Below are 15,307 nucleotides of genomic sequence, written 5' to 3' on the forward strand. Positions count from 1 at the left end.
TATATGCATTTATCAAAATGAAAAATAACCATTATTCTAGGCTTGATACAAAATGAAGGGCTTTGACTTAAGCCAAAATACATAACCAATTTCACATTTAAATCAACATCCTGGTCTAGCCCTATATATGTCATACTCAAAAGAAGATTTGTACTATACCAAGTGCTTCAATTGATAGTGTGATTGATATCTCCCACTTCAAAGAATCCTTGAGCTAATTAAGCGACGCTAAAATAAAAGGGGGAAAAAAAGAGTAAGCATAAAGCTTAGTAAGTTGCATATAAATAAATATACAACAACAATTTTACCATTAGTCATCATACTCATAGCTCAAAGGTAAGCATAAACTTGACTTACTCATTACCGTCTACTCAAATCACATTTTCTAATTTGAACTCATTACTCATGCATACCAAATAGGTACTTGTATCACTCCAAACATTATTATACTTTCCTTATTAAGTCATTTTCATAACCTTTAAAGTTGAACCTTTTGGAAAACTACCAGATATTCTATAAGCCTCGAACATGGGATAAGTTGCCGATGCCATGCCCCAGACATGGTCTTACACTGGCTATCATTATCGAGGCCGATGCCATGTCCCAAACATGGTCTTATACTACCTTTCATATTACGTGCTGATGCATGTCCCAGGCATGTCTTACACTAGCACAACTCTTAGCCAATGCATGTCCCAGACACGTCTTGCACTGGCTATCATCGTCGAGGCCGATGTATGTCCCAGACATGTAACACCCCAAACCCGGCCCAGAAGTTATGGCCGGATCCGGCATGCCACATCAAAAACATTAAAATTTTCCATTCTAAGTCCAGAAAATCGTACTTGATGTTCAAAAGATTAATTCATTAAGGGTTAAAGTGAATGGAAGCTGTGCACCAGGTAGGAAACCAGAAAAGAGGTGGTGAGTCCATCGGACTGCTTGATCCAAGCTTCCTTCGGATCAATCCTAGACATGCATACCGCCATTACCACACCTTAACGTCATGGATATTTCTAGGAAACCGATTCGATTAAGTCATTTTTGGGAAAAATGATTAATTTTGGAAAATACTTTCATTGCGGAAGCTTTGCTTGTTGTCGTGTTATTTTGAAATCAACTGTTGTTTTTGAAAACATGCCCTAAAGCTATCCAATTTCAACAGTTAAAATAAGTATTACCTATCTTAGTAATACATATTAAAAACCATCAAAAATAAATAAGCGGCCTTATTACATTTAAAAGCCCAAAACCTCAAACGTAATTAAAAGGATGTCCAGTTCACCAGAAGAAAATCAAACTTTCAGAACGGGTGGCCACTCCGAATTCCCTCACAGGTCCAAGCCCACTATGGTTGGGGATTCCTGCGTGGATGAAAATAAAAGGGGTGAGTTTGGGGAAACTTAGTGTGTAAATTAACCCAACCATAACCTATATCAGCTCAAACCACAGAAATAGAATAAGTTGGCCTTAGCCTAGAACAGAATTCAGAATAAAGCCCATAGGCCCATAGCAGAACAGAACAGATATTACATGTTTATGCAGAAACCCAACCATATCCAACCGTATACACCCCCATACCAACCTTACACCGTGTGGGAGACAACTTGACCCACCCAACCGCTACACACCACGAAATTTGCAGCATGGCTGCAGGCGAATAATGTGACAAAGTCACGGATCTGATAATCGTGGTAGAGCCACCAAAACAGATATATGTGGCAGAGCCACCAGATCAGATATTTGTGGCATAGCCACTAGAACGCTTCCTCCATAATATAACCCATGTCCCCATGCAATAGATATATAATCATGGCATACATCATACAAAATCGATCGTCATGCTTTTGGTCAAAATTAACCCTAGGGGTATAACGGTAATTTTGCACCTAGGGGTATAACGATAATTTTCCATACATAGGGGTATTATAGTAATTTAGCTACTTTTAGGGTTTTCATGCATATCCTAACTATTTACGTACTATCGAACACTTACACAAGATACTTACGAATTGGGCCCGTTGGCCCATGAACCCGATCTTTGGCCCATTAAGCCCAAATTATCAAAATGTCGAAATCGCGTATTGCGGTTTATTACTTTAGATTACCAAATATACAACCCAACTATCTTACGAGCATTAGTACACTCATAAATTCCCAAAATACCTACTTTTCACATTTCGGCATTTCGCTTTTGCCAATCTAGTCTATGAGAGGTGTCGATTACACACACATTGCGACGATATCTTGACGAGATCCACACATGAACCGCCTACAATTGGATTATTGACACGTTAATCTAACTATTCAAATACAAACTACGTATTAACCCCTTACAATATTCGGCCAACCACACCTACAGATCATAGTAAGCTTATAAGAAATCAATAAGCAACTCATTAACAAATTTTTGTCAATGTTTACCACATAATCATAATTTCACTGCAAGCTGTCTTCCTAAATAACAGTCACTAAATTATTTATAACTGGAGCTACGAAACTCCAAATCAAGTACCATTAATTTTCCCTAAGAATAGACTCATATATCTTCTATCCATAAAATTTTCAGAATTTTTGGTATGGCCAATCAATACCAGATTTTTCTTAAAGTTTCCCATGTTTCACTGTTTGACTAATCTGACCACTCTTCATTACGAATCAAATTTCTCATTGTACAGAATTCAAAATATGTTCTCGTTTATTCCATTTGAAACTAGACTCATTAAGCTTTAATTACATAATTTATGCAGTTTCTAACTCATCTCCCACAATTTATGGTGATTTTCCAAAGTCACATTACTGCTGGTGTCCCAAGCAGATTTATTACCAAATCACTCTTTCACACCTAACTTGAATGCTTGTTATTTAAACATGTATATCACCAATCAATCATCACATATCTATGATTTTACTTAAGTATAATCTCCATTTCATCATTTTAAAGCACAACATGTTAGCCGATTTTTCCCTTTAGCATCTAAGGCGTATGCATGCTCATTTGTTTGGCTCAACTTCACCTATCTTCCATTTTTCATCAAAAGAACATGAAACAACAACCATTTCCTTCATTTTAATTCATGACTAAATGCTCACAACACAACTGAAAATCAAAATATACTTCAAGAGTTAAGGTAGAATCAAGAAGAACTCATGAACCTCAAAATAGAAGCAAGGTACCAAGAACTTACCTTCAATTTTCCTCTTCCTAATGACCGAATACTCAAGAGCTTTCTCCTCTCCTTTCTCTTCTCTAACTTTCAGCTATGATGAACAAAGATGGACAAAACTTTGTTCTTTTCACCCCTTTTTCTTTTAATAAAACTTCATATTTCATCCATTTAATTCTTTAATACAAAAGACATGAAATTCTTATCATGAAACATTTACCTAACCCATTATCATGGAACATTTACCTAACCCATTATCATGGAACATTTACCTAACCTATTATCATGGAACATTTACCTAACCTATTATCATGAAACATTTACCTAACCTATTATCAATTTGTATCAATTTGTACCATAAATTATGGATATCAAGTGTACATTTTGTCTACAACAACATGATAGCTGGCCACTTCATGTAAAATGGGAGGTTTGTCATGCAAATCCTCCTATTTTGCACTCCTATTTATTTGGCCACTTCAATTTAGCCTATAGCATTTTCAAACATTTTCACATAGGTCATATTTCATAATTTCACCCCCTTTTTCTTATGGAACAAATATTAACTAAAATTGTCGGGTTCTATTTTAAGCTTGGGCTTTCTAGAGGCCCACTAACATAATTAAACCTATGCCAACATTCACAGGATTCCCGAAAATTGGGGCGTTACAAGACATGTCTTACACTGGCACTCATCTCTGTGCCGATGCCATGTCCCAGACATGGTCTTATACTGGCACTCATAATGTGGCCGAAGCATGTCCCAGACTTGTCTTACACTGGCACACAAGAAATCTGAACGTTATGGCATGAATATCTGGTTTGTTTCCTAGGGTCTCAACTAGACCATTCCACTATCTCAATCTTTAATGTACAATCTCAGTTCAAAATCTAGCAATTCATACTATATCAATTCAATGACAATTTGAATACATACATTAACAATGTAGTCATATTATTTACATACAACTTACCTCGATCTCTGAAATATACTTGACTAGTCATTTAGTTGGATTACTTGGCTTTGCTCCAGTCTAGGTTCGGTTTTGGAAAATCTTGATCTATAATAACAAAATGCACTCATTTAGTCACTAATTACAATTAGGCAATCATAAATTTACATCTTTGGAAAAATGACCATTGTGCCCTAAACTTTGGCAAATTGACCATTTTACCCTTATGTTCTAAAATTAATTTTTATCAAATTTATTCGTATTTCAAGCCTATTTGAACTCTTTTTATTGCTATAACAATCCCAAAATCTCACTATTTCACACTCATATCACCTATTTTGCAACTTACACAAAATAGTCCCTTTAGGTGTTTTCATGTTAATACCTTTCACAAAAAGTTGTTTATGTCACAACTAGGACTCATATTCTTCCATAAAAACTTAGAAAACATTAGAAACCTTTTAATGGAAAAACCCTAAACTCTCAATCATTTTGCAAAATAGACCCTCATTTGAAAGCTTATGCTTCAAGGGTCTCAAAAGTGCAAAATTATTAACTAGGGACATGGGAATCACTTACTTGTTGAGGTAATAACTTGCTAAAACTTCATGTAACGCCCCAATTTTTGGGAATTCTGTGAATGTTGGCATAGGTTTAATTATGTTAGTAGGCCTCTAGAAAGCCCAAACTTAATATAGAACCCGACAATTTTAGTTAATTTTTGTTCCATAAGAAAAAGGGGGTGAAATTATGAAATAGGACCTATGTGAATATGTTTGAAAATGCTATAGGCTAAATTGAAGTGGCCAAATAAATAGGAGTGCAAAATAGAAGGATTTGCATGACAAACCTCCCATTTTACATGAAGTGGCCAGCCATCATGTTGTTGTAGACAAAATGTACACTTGATATCCATAATTTATGGTACAAATTGATAATAGGTTAGGTAAATGTTCAATGATAATAGGTTAGGTAAATGTTCCATGATAATGGGTTAGGTAAATGTTTCATGATAATGGGTTAGGTAAATGTTTCATGATAAGAATTTCATGTCTTTTGTATTAAAGAATTAAATGGATGAAATATGAAGTTTTATTAAAAGAAAAAGGGTGAAAAGAACAAAGTTTTGTCCATCTTTGTTCATCATAGCTGAAAGTTAGAGAAGAGAAAGAGAGGAGAAAGCTCTTGAATGCTCGGTCACTTGGGGAAGAAAATTGAAGGAAAGTTCATGGTAGTTTGCTTCTATCTTGATGTTCATGAGTTCTTCTTGATTCTACCTTAACTCTTGAAGCATATTTTGGTTTTTGGTTGTGTTGTGAGCATTTGGTCATGAATTAAAATGAAGGAAATGGTTGTTGTTTCATGTTCTTTTGATGAAAAATGGAAGATAGGTGAAGTTGAGCCAAACAAATGAACATGCATGTGCCTTAGATGCTAAAGGGAAAAATCGGCTAACATGTTGTGCTTTAAAATGATGAAATGAAGATTATACTTAAGTAAAATCATAGATATGTGATGATTGATTGGTGATATACATGTTTAAATAACATGCATGCAAGTTATGTGTGAAAGAGTGATTTGGTAATAAATCTGCTTGGGACAGCAGCAGTAATGTGACTTTGGAAAATCACCATAAATTGTGGGAGATGAGTTAGAAGCTGCATAAATTATGTAATTAAAGCTTAATGAGTCTAGTTTCAAATGGAATAAACTAGAACATATTTTGAATTCTGTACAATGAGAAATTTGATTCGTAATGAAGAGTAAGACATGTCTTACATCGGCACTCATCTCGTGTCGATGCCATGTCCCAGACATGGTCTTATACTGGCACTCATAATGTGGCCGAAGCATGTCCCAGACTTGTCTTACACTGGCACACAAGAAATCTGAACGTTATGGCATGAATATCTGGTTTGTTTCCTAGGGTCTCAACTAGACCATTCCACTATCTCAATCTTTAATGTACAATCTCAGTTCAAAATCTAGCAATTCATACTATATCAATTCAATGACAATTTGAATACATACATTAACAATGTAGTCATATTATTTACATACAACTTACCTCGATCTACGAAATATACTTGACTAGTCTGTTTAGTTGGATTACTTGGCTTTGCTCCAGTCTAGGTTCGGTTTTGGAAAATCTTGATCTATAATAACAAAATGCACTCATTTAGTCACTAATTACAATTAGGCAATCATAAATTTACATCTTTGGAAAAATGACCATTGTGCCCCTAAACTTTGGCAAATTGACCATTTTACCCTTATGTTCTAAAATTAATTTTTATCAAATTTATTCGTATTTCAAGCCTATTTGAACTCTTTTTATTGCTATAACAATCCCAAAATCTCACTATTTCACACTCATATCACCTATTTTGCAACTTACACAAAATAGTCCCTTTAGGTGTTTTCATGTTAATACCTTTCACAAAAAGTTGTTTATGTCACAACTAGGACTCATATTCTTCCATAAAAACTTAGAAAACATTAGAAACCTTTTAATGGAAAAACCCTAAACTCTCAATCATTTTGCAAAATAGACCCCTCATTTGAAAGCTTATGCTTCAAGGGTCTCAAAAGTGCAAAAATTATTAACTAGGGACATGGGAATCACTTACTTGTTGAGGTAATAACTTGCTAAAACTTCATGTAACGCCCCAATTTTTGGGAATTCTGTGAATGTTGGCATAGGTTTAATTATGTTAGTAGGCCTCTAGAAAGCCCAAACTTAATATAGAACCCGACAATTTTAGTTAATTTTTGTTCCATAAGAAAAAGGGGGTGAAATTATGAAATAGGACCTATGTGAATATGTTTGAAAATGCTATAGGCTAAATTGAAGTGGCCAAATAAATAGGAGTGCAAAATAGAAGGATTTGCATGACAAACCTCCCATTTTACATGAAGTGGCCAGCCATCATGTTGTTGTAGACAAAATGTACACTTGATATCCATAATTTATGGTACAAATTGATAATAGGTTAGGTAAATGTTCAATGATAATAGGTTAGGTAAATGTTCCATGATAATGGGTTAGGTAAATGTTTCATGATAATGGGTTAGGTAAATGTTTCATGATAAGAATTTCATGTCTTTTGTATTAAAGAATTAAATGGATGAAATATGAAGTTTTATTAAAAGAAAAAAGGGTGAAAAGAACAAAGTTTTGTCCATCTTTGTTCATCATAGCTGAAAGTTAGAGAAGAGAAAGGAGAGGAGAAAGCTCTTGAATGCTCGGTCACTTGGGGAAGAAAATTGAAGGAAAGTTCATGGTAGTTTGCTTCTATCTTGATGTTCATGAGTTCTTCTTGATTCTACCTTAACTCTTGAAGCATATTTTGGTTTTTGGTTGTGTTGTGAGCATTTGGTCATGAATTAAAATGAAGGAAATGGTTGTTGTTTCATGTTCTTTTGATGAAAAATGGAAGATAGGTGAAGTTGAGCCAAACAAATGAACATGCATGTGCCTTAGATGCTAAAGGGAAAATCGGCTAACATGTTGTGCTTTAAAATGATGAAATGAAGATTATACTTAAGTAAAATCATAGATATGTGATGATTGATTGGTGATATACATGTTTAAATAACATGCATGCAAGTTATGTGTGAAAGAGTGATTTGGTAATAAATCTGCTTGGGACAGCAGCAGTAATGTGACTTTGGAAAATCACCATAAATTGTGGGAGATGAGTTAGAAGCTGCATAAATTATGTAATTAAAGCTTAATGAGTCTAGTTTCAAATGGAATAAACTAGAACATATTTTGAATTCTGTACAATGAGAAATTTGATTCGTAATGAAGAGTGGTCAGATTAGTCAAACAGTGAAACATGGGAAAGTTTGAGAAAAATCTGGTATTGATTGGCTAAACCAAAAATTCTGAACATTTTATGGATAGAAGATATATGAGTCTATTTTCAGGGAAAATTAACGGCACTTGATTTGGAGTTTCATAGCTCCAGTTATAAATGATTTAGTGACTGTTGCTCAGGAAGACAGCTTGCAGTGAAATTTTGATTATGTGGTAAACATTGACAAAAAAATTGTTAATGAGTTGCTTATTGATTTCTTATAAGCTTACTATGATCTGTAGGTGTGGTTGGCCGAATATTGTAAGGGGTTAATACGTAGTTTGTATTTGAATAGTTAGATTAACGTGTTAGTAATCCAATTGTAGACGGTTCGTGTGTGGATCTCACAAGATATCGTCGCAAAATGTGTGTAACCGACACCCTCTCATAGACTAGATTGGCAAAAGCGAAAAGTCAAATGTGAAAAGTCGGTATTTTGGGAATTTATGAAAAGTAATGCTCGTAAAATAGTTGGGTTTGTATATTTGGTAATCTAAAGTAATAAACTGCAGTACGCGCGATTTCGGACATTTTGATAATTTGGGCTTAATGGGCCAAAGATCGGGTTTATGGGCCAACGAGCCCAATTCGGTAAGTATGCGCGGTAAGTGTTCTGATAGTACTAAATAGTTAGGATATGCATGAAAACGCTAAAATTATCTAAATTACTATAATACCCCTATGTATGGAAAATTACTGTTATACCCCTAGGTGTAAAATTACCGTTATACCCCTAGGGTTAATTTTGACTGAAAAGCATGACGATCTGATTCTGTATGATGTATTCCATGATTATATATCTGTTGCATGGGGACATGGGTTATATTATGGAGGAAGCGCTCGTGGCTATGCCACAAATATCGATCCGTGGCTCACCACATATATTCTGCTTCCGTGGCTCGCCACGATTATCTCAGAATCGGTGACTCACATTATTCTGCTCGCAGCCATGCTGCAAATTCGTGGTGTGTAGCGGTTGGGTGGGTCGAGTTGTCTCCCACACGGTGTAAGGTTGGTACGGGGGTGTATACGGTTGGATATGGTTGGGTTTCTACATAAACATGTAATATCTATTCTGTTCTGTTATGGGCCTATGGGCTTTATTCTGAATTCTGTTCTGGGCTAAGGCCCACTTATTCTGTTTCTGTGGGTTGAGCTGATTTAGACTATGGTTGGGTTATTTTACACACTGAGTTTCCCCAAACTCACCCCTTTTATTTTCATCCATGCAGGAAATCTCCAACCATAGTAGGCTTGGACCTGTGAGGGAATTCGGAGTGGCCACCCGTTCTGAAAGTTTGATTTTCTTCTGGTGAATTGGACATCCTTTTATTTACGTTTGAAGTTTTTGGGCTTTTAAATGTAATAAGGCCACTTAATTATTTTTGATGGTTTTAATATGTATTACTAAGATAGGTAATACTTATTTTAGCTGTTGAAATTGGATAGCTTTAGGGCGCGTTTTCAAAAACAACAATTGATTTCAAAATAACACGACAACACGCAAAGCTTCCGCAATGAAAGTATTTTCCAAAATTAATCACTTTTCCTAAAAATGACTTAATCAAATCGGTTTCCTAGAAATATCCATGACGTTAAGGTGTGGCAATGGCGGTATGCATGTCTAGGATTGGATCCGAAGGGAGCTTGGTACTTAAGCAGTCTGATGGACTCACCACCTCTTTTCCGGTTTCCTACCTGGTGAACAGCTTCCATTCACCTTAACCCTTAATGAATTAATCTTTTGAACATCAAGTACGATTTTCTGGACTTAGAATGAATTTTTTTTTTTACGTTTTTGATGTGGCATGCCGGATCCGGCCATAACTTCTAGGCCGAGTTTGGGGTGCTACACTTCAAAGCTACAAAAACCCCTCTTTTGCTGAAATTTTTGGTAGGGATAAGACATGGAGAAGAAAAAAATAATAGCTAGGCTTTTTAGGCATTATTTTATTACCAACTCATGACATCATTCACCTAAACTTTGACTATTTGACCAATTTTGCTTCCTATGGCCAGCCACCTTGATTCTAGGGGTCAAATTACTCTTTAAAATCCTCTAATTTTAGTTCTCTAGCTATTTAACGCATTTGGGTACTAAAAATTAACTTTTACCTTTTAGGCGATTTAGTACTTTTTTGCAATCGGGCTCACAAACGTTAAAATTAACTCACCAAATTTTTCATGCACTATTATAATCATGTTACAACCTCATAATTGTAATAGAATAAATTTTATAACTTCGGATTTGTGGTCCCGAGACCACTGTTCCGACTAGGCCCTAAATCGGGTTGTTACAATGATTTATTAGTAACATGAATCTATTATTTATGAATAAATAAAATTTTAAAAGATCAGAAAATTTTTTATCGTTCATGTTAAAAAAAATTGCAAAACTATATATTATTTAAAATGAATTAAGCATTCATTAAGGTTATATAATAAAATGATTATATGCTCTTAAAGAGCTAATATTGCATCAAATCGTAAAAAAAGCTCAGTAAGAGCTAATATTTTACCTCCTTGTGATGGAAAATTTTGTAAAATATAATATTGTTTTTTAGATTAAGAATATATTTGTTCAATATAACCTTCATGTGTTTTACATTAAAATCATATATAGAAATAACATGAGATACTCATGTATTTGTATTATATATATTCCCGAAGGAATACATTACATTATGATTGAAATATCTAATGTGCTCTTGCAATAGCAATATTGTGAAAATGACTTTAAAAGTATTTTCGAACGATCTCATACCTTTTAGTGGCTAAGCAAAATAATAAGTTACTAATGAAAAACTATGAAATTCTTCCCACTAGTTTTGCTTCATTCTCTAAAGTGAATGTAGTAGTACATAACAATTATGAAAAATGAAAATATAGAGATCATGGTTGTTGTTGTAATTGAGAATGTGGTTGGAGACGTACTAATAACCGTTAACAATGTAGTTATAATAGTAATACTTCTAACCACTAGAAAAAGAATAACAATGAAAAACAAGAAAATTGTGGTCAAAATATTTGAAGATTTTGGCATATTCCCTAAAGTGAATATCGCAAATAATTGTTTGCAAATTATATTTCTTTTATTGAGTTAATAACATTATGGACTTCACATTGATGTAGACATTTCGAGTAAATTTCACAATATTGCTTATATGTGAATACAAAATAAAAGAATGATGATAAAATAATTAATTGTTAAAATCTATATTTACATATTAGCACAATTGAAAACATGATTAAGTAAACCATAAGTTTACTAATACAAATCTATTTACTATTTGGCGTGACCAGTTAGATCATCTTGGACTATATATGATGCGAAAAATAATTGAAAATTCATATAGACATTTATTAAAGAACCAGAAGATTCTCAAATTTAAAGAATTCTCACGTGTTGCTTATTCTTAATGAAATTGATTATTACAAACTCACTAGCTAAAGTTGAGATTTAATGTTTTGCATTTTTGAAATGAATATGGGCCCATTCATCCACCATGTGGATGATTTTTACATTATATTATTTTGGTAGATGCATCTACAAAATAATCACATGCATTATCAACTTGCAACCTGTCGTTTGCGAGATTGCTTATTTAAATGATTAGTTTCAAATTATGTAATTAAAACAATTCATCTTGATAATGTTAGTGAGTTTATGTCCCAAGCTTTCAATAATTGTTGTATGTCAATCAGGATAAATGTTGAACATATTGTAGCTCATGTTCACACATAAAATGATTCAGCTAAATCATTTATCAAATGCCTCCAACTAATAGCTAAATCATTACTTATGAGAACAAAACTTCCTATTTCAGTATGAGATTGTATCGATTTACATGTTGTACACATCAAGCCAATAAATTATAAATACTCTCCATTACAATGGTTTTTTATCAATAGCCAAATATTTCCCATTTACAATTTTTAGATATACGGTATATGCTCCAACTGCTCCACCACAATGCACAAAGATGGGTCATCATAAGAGATTGGGAATGTATATTTATATGAGTCTCCTTATAGTATTAAATATTTTTGAGCTATTAATTAGAGATTTAGTTATGATATGAGTTGTCAGTTTTCCCAACATTAGGGGGAGAGAATAAAAAGATGCATTAATAAAGTACTTGAAATGAATTATCAATGCCTAAGATCCTCGTACAAAGCAATGTGAACCAGAAGTTCAACAGATAATTCATTTTACAAATCAATTGTCAGATTCATTAAATCTCACATACCAGCTGAAAATGCTCTAATACGAATTGATGTCCTAATAGGGAAAACTGTTAGTGAAAAAGAAAGTAATCCATGCCTGAAACATGGAAGATTGGTCGGTTTCAAAGATAAAAATCCTCGTAAAAGAAAAGGAACAAACATACAAGATGGACATATAGTGGAGGTAGGGGTTCTTGAAGAGACCCATGACATAACTAATTATAAAACTCAATAAGAGATTTAGGTACCTAAAAAGTGAAAATGAAATTGATGAAAATAAAGAGATCTCAATAAGTTAATGTCAATACGAGAAAAAGATGTAACTGAAAAAAACATGTAGTTGTCAACAACAATTTTACTTATAATGTTGCTTTTGAAATAACAAAAGAAAATGAGAATCCTGAGTCTAAATCTACTGAGGAATGTAAAAATAGAAAAGATTAGTCAAATGGAAATATGCAATTCAAGCAGAATTGAATTCACTTTCTAAACGTGAATTTTTTGGAGTTGTAGTCCAAACACCTAAAAGTGTAAAACCGATAGGATATAAATGGGTATTTTTGCAAAAATGAAATGAAATTGATGAAGTTGTAAGATATAAAGCTCTACATGTAGCACAAATATTTTCGCAAAGGCCTGATATTGATTACAAAGAGGCTTATTCTATTATGGTGGATGCAATCACATTTAGATATCTTATTAGTCTGGCAGTACGTGAAAAACTAGACATGCATCTAATGGATGTTGTTACAGCCTATTTATATGGTACACTTGATAATGAAATTTATATGAAAATCCCAGAAGGATTTAAAATCCCAGAAGGAAATAGAGTTTCTCGAGAAAATTGCTCGATCAGATTAAAGAAAAGTTTATATGAATTAAAACAATCTAGACGTATGTGGTACAATCGTCTTAGTGAATTTTTGTTGAAAGAATGTTATAAAAATGATCCAATTTTTCCATGTGTTTTTATAAAAAGGTCTAGATCGGATTTTGTGATAATTATTGTTTATGCTGATGATCTAAATATTATTGGAACTCCCGAAGAGCTTCAAAATGCAGTAAATTATTTAAAGAAAGAATTTGAGATGAAAGATCATGGAAAATAATGTTTTGTCTTGGCCTGCAAATTGAGCATTTCAAAGATGGAATTTATGTCCATCAGTCAATTTATACAGAAAATATCTTAAATAAATTTTACATGGTTAAAGCGTATCCATTGAGTACCCCAATGGTTGTATATTCGTTAGATTGAATTTCGTTCTTGTGAGAATGATGAAGATTTTCTTGGTCTTGAGGTATCACATATAAATGGCATTGATGTATCTTACAAACAACACAAGACTTGATATAACTTTTTTTGTAAACTTGTTAGAAATATTTAGTTCTTCTCCAACACGTAGACATTAGATATCTCAGAAGGACCATTGATATGAGATTATTTTTATTCAAATTATTCAAAATCTCTATTAGTTGGCTATGATGATGCTGGTTATTTATCAGATCCACATACAGAAAGGTTGATCTCAAACGGAATATTTATTTACATGTGGGGGTACTATCATATCATTACGTTTAACAAAGAAAATATTAACTGCCGCTTCTTCAAATCATGCAGAAATAATTGCAATGCATGAGGCAAGTCGAGAGTGTGTTTAGCTAAGGTTATTGACCCAACGTATCCAGAAGGTATGTAATTTTCCTTTACAGGAAAAGATGTCAACTATCTTATACGAAGATAATGCAGCATGTGTAGCTCAATTGAAGGGTGGTTATATCAAAGGTGACAGAACGAAACATATTTCACCAAAATTATTCTTCACCCATGATCTTGAGAAAAAAGGTGATGTAAATGTTCAACAAATTCGTTCTAATGATAATTTAGCAGATCTTTTTTACAAAGGTATTACCAACTTCAATATTTGAAAGACTACTACACAAGATTGGAATGCATCGACTCAAAGATGTAATGTAATATTGCCATTAGGGGGAGTCTAAAAATAAGTTGTACTCTTTTCCTTTAACCGAGGTTATGTCCCATTAGGTTTTCCTAGGAAAGGTTTTTAACGAGGTAGCTTGTAATAGAAGATTGTGTACTCTTTTTCCTTCATTAGGTTTTTATCCTATAGGGTTTTTCCTAATAAGGTTTTAATGTAATACATTATCTGCCAATAGATATCTGAAAGGGAGTGTTATGAATATCTTATTAATTAGATGTCTATCATGATCAAGATAAAGTTTTGATATACTTTAAATTCTAATAGTTATTAGAATTAGATCTCTACTTCTTTTATACTTCTTATGCTTATAAATAGATAATCGATAAAGCATTGTAATCAACCCTTTGATTAATGAAGCACATTCTTTATTGCTTTCATATTTTCTTTATTATTTATTCTTTCTAATCTCTCTTTATTTTATAATAATAAAATAATAATAATTTTTGGTTTTTATTATGTTGATTTCAATTTTTCATTTGTTGTACATTGTATTGATTATATTCAACATTGTAGTTGGTTAATATATATTTGTATTTATCTTGTATTGAATATAATCAATACTATATTTTCTATTTTCTACGCACGTTTAAGTTGGATTCTAGCGGATATGGGGTAGGAAGGTATTTGGAACGTTCTTCAATGAGTAGATCTCTTGGTAAGTATTCGAACCTTCTTTCCATTTGTATCTTGTGGTTTAAGAAAAGCTGAAAACCCCTCTGTCGACTAAGGCTAAAAGGGTTTTTGGTGTTATTTGGTTTGTTGGTGCTAGTGAGGATTAAAGGCTACCGATCGAGGAGTGTGTGAAAAGCTTGGATCATCGGAGTGACTAAATCTAGTCATCAACTTCGGTAAAGGTATGAACCCAAGAGACATTGTGGATGGTGGCCGAATGTGTAAGTGATGATAATAGGTAGTTTTCGATTTGGTTTAATAATAACATGGTCTAATCTATAAGTGGTTGATTATAGGACAAATCGCATAGGAGATCTCGTCAAGGAATATCGCAAATCGGTGTAACGAACCCTTTTCATAGCTTAAAGCGATAAAATGCGAAAAGCCAAAATGCCAAATCTCGGCATTTCGAGGACTTGTGAGCA

The 15,307-nt window shown here is 33.4% G+C and overlaps 1 long non-coding RNA gene across 1 annotated transcript; it reads right to left on the reverse strand.

Moving 5' to 3' along the window:
• Positions 1-1,165: 1,165 nt before the first annotated feature.
• Positions 1,166-3,354, reverse strand: LOC128295623 (uncharacterized). Its single transcript, XR_008286179.1, has 2 exons — positions 3,189-3,354; positions 1,166-1,364 (listed from the first exon to the last, which is right to left on the reverse strand). It is a non-coding gene; the product is annotated as an uncharacterized LOC128295623 (long non-coding RNA).
• Positions 3,355-15,307: the final 11,953 nt, after the last annotated feature.

The sequence above is a fragment of the Gossypium arboreum genome, chromosome 7 (assembly GCF_025698485.1).
Source record: "Gossypium arboreum isolate Shixiya-1 chromosome 7, ASM2569848v2, whole genome shotgun sequence".
NCBI classification, from domain to species: domain Eukaryota; kingdom Viridiplantae; phylum Streptophyta; class Magnoliopsida; order Malvales; family Malvaceae; genus Gossypium; species Gossypium arboreum.